The sequence below is a fragment of the Hyperolius riggenbachi genome, chromosome 1 (genome assembly GCF_040937935.1).
Source record: "Hyperolius riggenbachi isolate aHypRig1 chromosome 1, aHypRig1.pri, whole genome shotgun sequence".
Taxonomy (NCBI): Eukaryota; Metazoa; Chordata; class Amphibia; order Anura; family Hyperoliidae; genus Hyperolius; species Hyperolius riggenbachi.
Window position 1 is genome coordinate 110,937,462 of NC_090646.1, and position 12,544 is coordinate 110,950,005.

Consider the following 12,544-nt stretch of genomic DNA (forward strand, 5'->3'; position numbering starts at 1 on the left):
GCGATCATTCACTCACCATAGTTTTATACATCCTTTTGCCATCAAGATTCAATTCTATACAAATTAGAATTTAGTGATCGGAGAAAATAACCTTTCATCTGATGCTATTGTTTCTATAATATCGGCTATGGCGTTGTCAAGTGAAACCTCCTTTGCTGACTTTGTGAGATAAAACAAGCAGATCAGTGTGTGAGTTGTGTAGTAAAGGTGGCCATAACATCAGGCGACTTGGCAGCTGATTAACCACCTGATTCGATAATTATCAAATCGGATGAAAATCGGTGCTGGCAAGAGCATGCCTGATCGACGATGAGACCAATTTCTGGGCGCTTCACACGCTTCAGGTAGTTTCCGGCGTAACATGGGCACGTGTGTGATGTCAGATATGTGCCCATGTATACACCGGCAACCATATGAGGAGCGTGTATGAAGACAAAGCCAGCAGTGGACATGGACAGGTAATGTATACTGCACTAGGCGGGAACATTTTACATTGGGGGGACAGCACGGAGACGACAGATGCAGCATCACAAAGCCGATTCCCAAGAGATTTCATGCTGAAATCGGTCGGGAATTTGCCTGTGGTATATGGGCAAGCAACTGATCTCTCTCCAGTCAGATTTGATCAGAGAGAGATCTGTCTCTTGGTCGATCTGCCCATATATCTGTGTGGGCACCTTAAGTATATAACCAGATGCCTCTGCATGTGTACTGTGTGTGCAAAGGCTCAGGGCCGGGACGAGGCAGAGTCAGGACAGGCTGCAGCCTCTGAGCGCTTCCCCTAGAGGGCGCATTCCTCTGCACTCTTTCTGCCGCGCCATCACTTTGCCCTCTCCCCTCCTGCTCTGCAATATTCCCTGCCACTAATCTCCCTGGGTCCCCTGATATCCTTCTATCTGGCACAGAGCGCTCCCTCCTGCCTGAACTGTATGTAACAGCCACGCTGTCATCAAAGAGATGACATGCACGGCTGTGTGTATTGGGTTGCTAGGCAACAGCAAGAAGTCAACTTCTGCAGGAACGGAACTGGTGTCGGCTTACTGCAGAGTTGCCCATCACTGTGGACAAAACGTGTTCCTGTGTGAGTGTGCCATGTAGTCGGACTCCGTGGGGAGGGGCAGGGACCCCCTGCTGGTTGCATTCAGGCAGCAGTGAACGCCTGTCCTTCACTGAGGACTGGGACAGACCACCCAGCTGTTATCACTTGGAGGCCTGGGAACTGAGAAGTAGGTATGGTGGGGGGAAGGAGGCCTTTGCCTATGTCACTCGATGTGATGTGTTCTCAGTAGTCAGCAGTGCCCTCATGTGAAGTAGATGAAGCATTTCGATTGAGAGCACTGCAGGTGTGTGTGTATATGTACAGTGTATGTGAATGTACAGTGTGTGTACAGTGTGTGTACAGTGTGTGTACAGTGTGTGTGTGTGTGTGTGTGTACATGTACTGTGTGTGTGTGCGTGTGTGTGTGTGTACAGTGTATGTATATGTAGTGTGTGTGTGTGTGTGTGTGTGTGTGTGTGTGTGTGTGCGTGCGTGCGTGCGTGCGTGCGTGCGTGCGTGTGTGTATACGTGTGTGTGTGTGTGTGTGTGTGTGTGTGTGTGTGTGTGTGTATGCGTGTGTGTGTATGCGTGTGTGCGTGTGTGCGTGTGTGTGTGCAGAATGATTTTAATACGATCGTAGCTATTCTCGCTGCTACAACTACCTGCCACAGCTAACAAAACTCCACCAGGGCTTTTCTATTGTCTCTGATGTAGAGTTCCTCTACAGCTATTGTGTGTCCCCGGTGCCAAAATTACTGGCTATGGGCAGTAATTAAACAGAATTTAATAGAATGTAAATTGGGCACCTATAGTTGCCCAAATTACCTGCTTTGGGGAGGTGAGGGGGGGGCGCACATTGGAATCTCTGCCTCTGGTGCTGGGAAGCCTTGTCCCGGCCCTGCAAAGGCTAGACAGTATTCTGAGAAAACCTTTTACCAGGAAAAGTGCACAAGTTCTGTGTTCAACGAATCACCTCAGAGCTCACACTGTATGAGGGCTGTACATAAATAATTTAGATGGAGCCTTGTATTCTGACCTTGTTACCGTCAGGGGAAGGAAAACTGGCATTAATATAGAATGGAGCAATTCCGAGCGAATGGTGAGCATTGGGCATACTACAGCGGATCAGGTAATTTAGAGGTGGTGGTGGACCACATGGTTCCTGTGGAAGGAGGGTGATAATACTACAAATATTCACAGGCATGTAGTGGTTGTGTGGTGATGGTGCCCCACTGTTTTCAAGTAGGTGTCTGGGTTTTCAGTTGGAATTAGACTGTGCATAGGTGGAAAATCAGTGATCAGGCAGCCGCGGTTTAGCTTGTGTTGATACTGATTGACAACAACAAATTATCATCATCTGAAATATTCTAGTAGCCTTTCAGGGGTCGTGACCACTGGTCTAGAAAAATATTTGAAGTCTTTAAGCGGAACTGTAATCAAAATTTCCCCTGTGCTCCAACCAATTAGCAACACTATCCTAAAGCTGGCCAAACATCTGGCGATATTGTGGCCCGATCGACTATCTAATTCAATAATTTCATCAAACTGGATGAAAATCAGTGTCCCAGCAAACATGGTCAATATGACCAATTTTGGAATTTTGGGCCAGCAAAGCTATATAGAAGAAGAAGAAGAAATAAGCAGTGTTTCCCCGTGCAGCTCATATGCGGGGAAACGATACAGATTTGTGCCGCATTCGGCACTGGTGGAAAGTGGAAAGCCCTTAATAGCCTTTGTTTTATTGTGTCCATCAGGCTCATCAGCCATGAGGTGATTGGACTAGCTATTGTATCAGCTGCAGCACAGAGGTCTCCATACTGCTGAAATTTCTTTTATCTCTGAATGGAGAAGATAGGAGCTTAAGCAGCTTGATTCTTTTGAGCAAGGTTCAAAGATAGAAACGTGTACAGTCTAATAAAACTACTCGAAAACCTTTCAGAATGAACTGAATGTTGTGCACGATTTGCTGTCATTTGTATGATGGCAGCTTCCACACAAGCTGAATGGGGTAACTGTATAGTCTAAAATGAGTTGGCAGACAGATTTTAATCATATGTTATGCTACACTGTAGTTCTGCTTTAAAACTTGCCCCTAGCAACAACAAAAAAAAAAGTTTTGAAGAGCGTTGAAAAAACTTCTTTTGAATTTGCAGTGCTGTCTGGTAGAAATTCACTTCCTCAAGGCCGATCCTCCAATCCCCCGCAGTTTGTCAGTTTACTTTTTGGCAACTGGCCAGTCGATGGCCACTGTGCCTACATGGCCCTGGCCTAGCGCAACTTCGAACACGCTCCTGTCACTGGGAGCGTCCTGTGCATGTGTAGTACAAGATTTACTCATACTGCACAGGATGCGCTCGGCGCCAGGGCCGCACAGGCGCAGTGGCCATGGCCTGGCCAGTCGCCAAAAACTAAAGGAGCACAGGGTGGTTTCAAGGGGCTAGTAGAAGCCTCAGGTACAGTGGCTTGCAAAAGTATTCGGCCCCCTTGAAGTTTTCCACATTTTGTCACATTACTGCCACAAACATGAATCAATTTTATTGGAATTCCACGTGAAAGACCAATACAAAGTGGTGTACACGTGAGAAGTGGAACGAAAATCATACGATTCCAAACATTTTTTACAAAGCAATAACTGCAAAGTGGGGTGTGCGTAATTATTCAGCCCCCTGAGTCAATACTTTGTAGAACCACCTTTTGCTGCAATTACAGCTGCCAGTCTTTTAGGGTATGTCTCTACCAGCTTTGCACATCTAGAGACTGAAAGCCTTGCCCATTCTTCTTTGCAAAACAGCTCCAGCTCAGTCAGATTAGATGGACAGCGTTTGTGAACAGCAGTTTTAAGAGCTTGCCACAGATTCTCGATTGGATTTAGATCTGGACTTTGACTAGGCCATTCTAACACATGGATATTCCATTGTTGCCCTTGCTTTATCTTTAGGGTCGATGTCCTGCTGGAAGGGGAACCTCTGCCCCAGTCTCAGGTTTTTTGCAGACTCCAAGAGGTTTTCTTCCAAGATTGCCCTGTATTTGGCTCCATCCATCTTCCCATCAACTTTGACCAGCTTCCCTGTCCCTGCTGAAGAGAAGCACCCCCAGAGCATGATGCTGCCGCCACCATATTTGACAGTTGGGATGGTGTGTTCTTAGTGAAGTGCAGAGTTAGTTTTCTGCCACACATAGTGTTTTGCATTTTGGCTAAAAAGTTCCATTTTAGTCTCATCCGACCAGAGCACCTTCTTCCACATGTTTGCTGCGTCCCCCACATGGCTTGTGGCAAACTGCAAACGGGACTTCTTATGCTTTTCTGTTAGCAATGGTTTTCTTCTTGTCACTCTTTCATAAGAGCCAACTTTGTGCAGTGCACAACTAATAGTTGTCCTATGGACAGATTCCCCCACCTGAGCTGTAGATCTCTGCAGCTCGTCCAGAGTCACCTTGGGCCTCTTGACTGCATTTCTGATCAGCGCTCTCCTTGTTCGGCCTGTGAGTTTAGGTGGACGGCCTTGTCTTGGTAGGTTTACAGTTGTGCCATACTCCTTCCATTTCTGAATGATCACTTGAACAGTGCTCCGTGGGATGTTCAAGGCTTTGAAAATCATTTTGTAGCCTAAGCCTGCTTTAAATTTTTCAATAACTTTATCCCTGACCTGTCTGGTGTGTTCTTTGGACTTCATGGTTTTATTGCTCCCAATATTCTCGTAGACAACCTCTGAGGCTGTCACAGAGCAGCTGTATTTGTACTGACATTAGATTACACACAGGTGCACTCTATTTAGTCATTAGCACTCATCGGGCAATGTCTATGGGCAACTGACTGCACTCAGACCAAAGGGGGCTGAATAATTATGCACATCCCACTTTGCAGTTATTTATTTGTAAAAAATGTTTGGAATCATGTATGATTTTCGTTCCACTTCTCACGTGTACACCCCTTTGTATTAGTCTTTCACATGGAATTCCAATAAAATTGATTCATGTTTGTGGCAGTAATGTGACAAAATGTGAAAAACTTCAATAGGGCCGAATACTTTTGCAAGCCACTGTAAATTAACCACTTCAGTCATTTTTCACCTAATGCACCCGAACAATTTTCACCTCCCATTCATTCGCCAATAACTTTATCACTAATTACCACAATAATTTTATCTATATCTTGTTTTTTCCACCACCAATTAGGCTTTCTTTGGGTGGTACATTTTGCTAAGAACTATTTTTTTCTAAATGCATTTTAAAAACGGGAATATTAAGAAAAAATGGAAAACAAAATCATTATTTCTCAGTTTTCGGCCACTATAGCCGACAGAAGACATACAGTGGAGGAAATAATTATTTGACCCCCTCACTGATTTTGTAAGTTTGTCCAATGACAAAGAAATGAAAAGTCTCAGAACAGTATCATTTCAATGGTAGGTTTACTTTAACAGTGGCAGATAGCACATCAAAAGGAAAATCGAAAAAATAACCTTAAATAAAAGATAGCAACTGATTTGCATTTCATTGAGTGAAATAAGTTTTTGAACCCCTACCAACCATTAAGAGTTCTGGCTCTCACAGAGTGATTAGACACTTCTACTCAATTAGTCACCCTCATTAAGGAGACCTGTCTTAACTAATCACCTGTATAAAAGACACCTGTCTACAGAATCAATCAATCAAGCAGACTCCAAACTCTCCAACATGGGAAAGACCAAAGAGCAGTCCAAGGATGTCAGAGACAAAATTGTAGACCTGCACAAGGCTGGAATGGGCTACAAAACCATTAGCAAGAAGCTGGGAGAGAAGGTGACAACTGTTGGTGCGATTGTTCGAAAATGGAAGGAGCACAAAATGACCATCAATCGATCTCGCTCTGGGGCTCCACGCAAGATCTCACCTCGTGGGGTGTCAATGGTTCTGAGAAAGGTGAAAAAGCATCCTAGAACTACACGGGAGGAGTTAGTGAATGACCTCAAATTAGCAGGGACCACAGTCACCAAGAAAACCATTGGAAAAACATTACACCGCAATGGATTAAAATCCTGCAGGGCTCGCAAGGTCCCCCTGCTCAAGAAGGCACATGTGCAGGCCCGTCTGAAGTTTGCCAATGAACACCTGAATGATTCTGTGAGTGACTGGGAGAAGGTGCTGTGGTCTGATGAGACCAAAATAGAGCTCTTTGACATTAACTCAACTCGCTGTGTTTGGAGGAAGAAAAATGCTGCCTATGACCCCCAAAACACCGTCTCCACCGTCAAGCATGGGGGTGGAAACATTTTGCTTTGGGGGTGTTTTTCTGCTAAGGGCACAGGACAACTTAATCGCATTAACGGGAAAATGGACGGAGCCATGCATCGTGAAATCCTGAACGACAACCTCCTTCCCTCTGCCAGGAAACTGAAAATGGGTCGTGGATGGGTGTTCCAGCATGACAATGACCCAAAACATACAGCAAAGGCAACAAAGGAGTGGCTCAAGAAGAAGCACATTAAGGTCATGGAGTGGCCTAGTCAGTCTCCGTACCTTAATCCAATAGAAAACCTATGGAGGGAGCTCAGTTGCACAGAGACAGCCTCGAAACATTAGGGATTTAGAGATGATCTGCAAAGAGGAGTGGACCAACATTCCTCCTAAAATGTGTGCAAACTTGGTCATCAATTACAAGAAACGTTTGACCTCTGTGCTTGCAAACAAGGGTTTTTCCACTAAGTATTAAGTCTTTTATTGTAAGAGGGTTCAAAAACTTATTTCACTCAATGAAATGCAAACCAGTTGCTATCTTTTATTTAAGGTTATTTTTTCGATTTTCCTTTTGATGTGCTATCTGCCACTGTTAAAATAAACCTACCATTGAAATGATACTGTTCTGAGACAGACAAACAGACAGACAGACAGACAGACAGACAGACAGACAGACAGACAGACAGACAGACAGACAGACAGATAGATAGATAGATAGATAGATAGATAGATAGATAGATAGATAGATAGATAGATAGATAGATAGATAGATAGATAGATCTGTGTGTAAAGAATCTCCACAGACAAACTGTATTTCGATTTCATTTTAGATTTTTTTTTTTTTGTGACCTTTCTACTTCAAGATAAAAATAAAACAATGAATATGACACAGCAGGATATTTCTAAATCATTCTAATACTTATTTTAAAAAAATGAATTTCAGAATTTAATTTAATAGCCAAGAATATCTTAAACCAGGATAATGAATTACTGGAAGTATTTTTTTCACACATTTTTTTCATATTGCGCGTTTTCCTCTATTAGAGCCACTAAAGGACATTATCTTGAATTTATTTTGATAAGCTCATCAATTTTGGGAGAGCCACTGTAATGATAAAGCGGAGCAGGCTTGAGTTATGGCCTGTGGGCCTCGATTATGGACAATTAGATCATGGAATTGGCATGAGCTAAGTACAGCAAAATCAATACGCTCTATTCAATGGGAGAAAAACTGACACTGTTGCAGTCTGAAGTTTATATCAATTTGTGGAAGTGACCTTATTATGCTCCATTTCATTTGTTAGCAGCTTGTCACCATGGTATTTGTAATATTGATGCTGGCTGGATATGTCCACTGAGGGTTATGGCAATTTATTTACCTACAGAGCAGCTCAAGTTACTGAAACCAATGACCACCGGAGTCCAACCTCTCCGCTACATCATCACAAGTAACACACAGCCGGATAGGAGACATGCCGGCTTCAGCTTCACACACTGCTGAGCTTTTCTGTCCTGGCTTACATCTGATAAATAGCAGGGCATATGAAAGACAAGTTCAGCCTTCTATTTTACCTTCTTTTGCTCGACCGGTGTCGGGCCCAATAAACGGTAGTGGTTGCTTTAGGGACGGATTCCACTACACGGAGATTGGATGCAGAAAAACAGACTACAATGAATGCATATGGGTCTGTTTCCACTAAACGTGATTTTTCTGATGCAGATTGTCCCATAAGCATTCATTGGAGTCAGTTTTTCTGCATCCAATCTGCATGTAGTGGAAACAGGCCCTTCCAGAAATTGCTCTTCCTGCTACACAGTAAAAATCAAGTGACAGATGTGGTGTATCGAAAGATATAATCACTCGCGTACACACACATACACCTGTACGCACATTTATACACACCTGTTCATACATACAGTGTATATATATATATATATATATATATATATATATACATATATATATATATATATATATATATATATATATGTATATGTATATATATATATATATATATATATATATATATATATATACACACACACACACACATACAGTATACACGCCTGCATAAACACATATACACCCCTTTTTTTTCTTAGTTTGGCGTTCATATCGTTCTTTCTTCCTGGGGATGTGTGAGGGGGAGGGAGGGTACATATGGTCTCCCCGGCGGTGGCAGCACTTAGGAGGCTGTCTGTGCGTAATAGCTCCATCCCCCCTCGACCATCTACTGGTGTGTTTGCTCCCAGGATATGCATTTTGCACAACCTAGCAGCCAGGTACAATTTGAAAAGGTAAGGCATCTATCCTTTGCAAGGCATGAGGAGGCCAACACGCAGCACCCCTGTTGAGATGCAAAGTATTTCGCATGGGCTAACTCCTGCAGGAAACAGCAGTGAGGTCGTTTTAGATCCTGCATATTCTGGCAAGTAGATGCAAAATGCAAATGCTATGCCATTTTAATTAGTCAATAGACATGTTTGCCAGTATATAAGTCAGGTGACACTGGCCTGAGCACACTACCCTTTTGTTCTTAGTTTGCATCATAAATATATATATATATATATATATATATATATATATATATATATATATATATATATACACACACACACACACACACACACACCTGTACATGCACATAGACATATATACACCTGTACACATGTACACACATACCTCCCAACTTTTTGAGCAATAAAAGGGAGGAACTTATCTGAAATTCAAATTGAGTATAGCGCCTTCCACTTTGAGCTTCAGATAAGTTGCTCTCTTTTATTGCCTGATGAAGCAGATGAATGCTCATGAAACGTGTTGCATTTTTATTGAAGAATATACAATTACATATTTTGTCTACTGGATACTGGCTATCTGAGTCCTTTATGGGGAGGTAAGTCCACCACTACCTCCCTTTGTAAACTGATTTTTAATGCATTTTATTATATTTGGCACTTCTGTTTCAAAACATTTAAGTAATATAACCATGTAGAGGACACATATAAGACTTCACGGTATATCTACAGACTTCACAGTCAAAGTTTGATGACAGTTATGCGTGTCCAAAATGGATAATACCAGTCATTTTTGTTGCACAAACATGTTTATGTTAATAAACAAAAATTAGGGCTACATTAATGTTTAATGTACCTATCCTGTATTTTGCTATTAAAAAAGTAGATGGGGGGAGGGGGGGGGGTAAGCCAATATGGCTTTTTGTGTTATTCCTATCTCTTTGCATGTAAAGTACTGTCTTTAAAAAAAATGTCTCAAGATCTATGTCAAGTGGAAATACAAATATTTATTAAGGGTGATGAATGATATGCATTTAATGGCAGACAGCATTACAATTTAATGCAAATGATATGCATCTCTTATTTGGATTGATACTATTTTCAATTACATTTTGTAGATAATACCTATTTAAAGATGCATACAATGATTTTTAAATTTAAATGTAAGGACACATTATATCCAAAACAATAATTAGACCTAAAATTAAATTAAATTAATTTTTACGTGTTACGGGTGCAATGCGTAAAAATTTACGCATGACACCTGTAACACGTAAAAAAATTACTTCTTACTGTCCACAATAGCTTTCTGTACCAGCGGGAATGCGTAAAAAGCAAAAATGAAACTAGCTGGCAGCGGGGGACCGGAGGCGCCATGAGTGACTACGAGGGCATAGGATGGCTGCAGGGAGCTGGTAGATGCCCCAGGTAAGTGAAACTCATGGGGTTTTTTTTGAGTTTAGGTTCCCTTTAAGCATTGTGTTCAATATGATGATAGCCGATATATCACAACCATGCTGTGGTTGAATTTTGTATTATTTTTTTGTATTACAATACAATGGATTTACTCTACTATACGGCTTACTCTAATAGTCATATAAGTTACTCAGTACAGTATCCTTCATACCATAATAAAACACAAAACACATTAGAAAAATATAAGTATGCTATAACACTATTTAATAAAAAGAAACCGTTATGTACAAACAAAAAAACTAAAAAATATAGCCAGGTAAGTACAGTGTAGTGGTCAGATCTTGGTATACTCGAAAGGAATTTTGCCACCTTTAGTGACAGTTCTAGTTACAAGGAGGACCTGGGGTCAAAGTAAATTGAGGGCCCACCTGATGCCCCCTTTCCAATTCAGTCCCAGGGGGATCCAATTCCCCCTCCTCATCACAAAATATCACCTGTCCCCTAAAAAACCATTTTTGGGGTTCCTATTATTCACCTCCTCCTTTTCCTATACAGAGTAAACATACAGCACCCACGCTCTAATGGGTCACCATAGCTAGAGGGTAGGAGGGGCACTTTGGGGGCCTCCCAAAGGTTCTAGAGCCCTAGGGCAATTGCCACATTTTCCTCTATGGAAGTGCCAGCCATGGCCACCTTAAAGTGTTAAGTTCATTTTAACAGCATTAAACTATTAAATAATAAATGATATGCTGTCAGTCTTCTGGTTTGTATTATAATACATGATTGATTGCTTGCTGAAATGTATGTTATCTTGCTTTTTATGGGCCCTAGGGGGTACTGTTTTTGTAAGGTTTAAAAGAATACTGTAGGGGTGTCGGGGGAAAATGAGTTGAACTTACCCAGGGCTTCTAATGGTCCCCCGCAGACATCCTGTGCCCACGCAGCCACTCACCGATGCTCTGGCCCCACCTCTGGTTCACTTCTGGAATTTCAGACTTCAAAGTCTGAAAACCACTACGCCTGCGTTGCCGTGTCCTCGCTCTTGCTGACGTCAGCAGGAGTTTATAACACAAGCCCAGTATGGTCTGCGCCTGCGCAGTACACTCCTGGTGACATGAGCGGGAGCAAGGACACGGCAACGCAGACGCAGTGATTTTCAGACTTTAAAGTGTGGAATTCCAGAAGTGAACCGTAGGCGGGGCCAGAGCATCGGTGAGAGGTTGCGTGGGCACAGGACGTCTGCGGGGGACCATTAGAAGCCCCGGGTAAGTTCAACTCATTTACCCTCGAAGGGGTGGAAGGGTTACTAGTCTGGATTTGTTTTGTATTTTCGTGTCCAAAATTTCAATAAAAAAATGTCTTTACGGAAAAGATTATTTCATAGTTTTTTTTTTGTTTTTTTTTTATTAACAAAATTATAATTATGCTAAAGAATCACCCTGTCTGGCTTCATCACAGGTACATAAACTAGTTAACTGATAGTCTAAACACTGGCTCTGCCTACAGCATAAACAATGCTCAGTCTGTAAGTGACAGGCCCACTTTGTGAAATGAACAGATTAGATGGAGTAAATTACTTCTTCAACAAGTTTTGATTTGTTTGCCAGCTTTTATTTTGTCTTTACACTTGAAGTACTTTGATGGATAAATCTGAAAGACATTTATTACCATCTCAAAATTTCCTGGCAATAAAAGCAATGCACAAAGAGCTACAGATTTATGAAAGCTGGGAAAGGTAAAAAACAAATCATAACCTACTGTGCTTTGTTACCAACAGATTTCAGAGAGAATGACGTTCACTGGCCAGCCTGAGAGTACCCCTGTGTGCCGGGATCAAGATCAGGACAAACCTTTATCCAGATATCGACACACAAAGGAGCATGGTCGTTTTATATGCGGTTTAACATACTCCTTGCATCAGCAAAAATCTTAAAGGAGAGAATGAATGTACAGCAGTGAAGCATGTCATCTGCCGGGTGCAAAAAAATGAAGTGCTTATTTGTTTTTATGACCATTTCATGTTTATAGTAAAGATACATACACACTTTTGATTTTCCTCCGCCAAAATTATTATTTTCATTTGAAAAGTGTGTAGAAGTGTCTTCCAACATTACCGGCCTATCCTGTTCATTGTTCCAGTGGCGTACGTATTGTCACGTCGCCGGTGAGTTGGGTGCCAGGAGAGTCAAATGACGGCTCTCCCTATAGGCAAATGCAGGGGGGATTACAGCTGCCCAGAATCCCCCCTCAGATCAGGGCAAGAGCAGTGTCTGGGGACAGGCACAAGTTGAGACACCAGAATATCTGCAGGCATCCTGAAGCTCTCAGCACCGCCCCCTTTCTTTCCCTGCTACAGTTGACTTTGGATGTTGCAGCAGCGTGTGTACAGAGCAGCTCTGGGGAACATAACAGAATCAGCTATGAGGACACCCTGTGCCCCTGCTGGATGAATGCTTCACTTTCCCCTTCATTACCAATGTTGGCTGTCCTCATTATTACCTGTATCCAAACTGCTCCTGATCAATCACGTTGTCGGTCGGTGGGACAGGAAATTGCATTATGTGTACCCAGCATGAT

At 42.3% G+C, this 12,544-nt stretch overlaps 1 long non-coding RNA gene across 1 annotated transcript; it reads left to right on the top strand.

Moving 5' to 3' along the window:
* Window positions 1–921: 921 nt before the first annotated feature.
* On the top strand, window positions 922–12,014 carry LOC137545985 (uncharacterized). The gene is made up of 2 exons (XR_011026142.1): window positions 922–1,226; window positions 11,745–12,014. It is a non-coding gene; the product is annotated as an uncharacterized lncRNA (long non-coding RNA).
* Window positions 12,015–12,544: the final 530 nt, after the last annotated feature.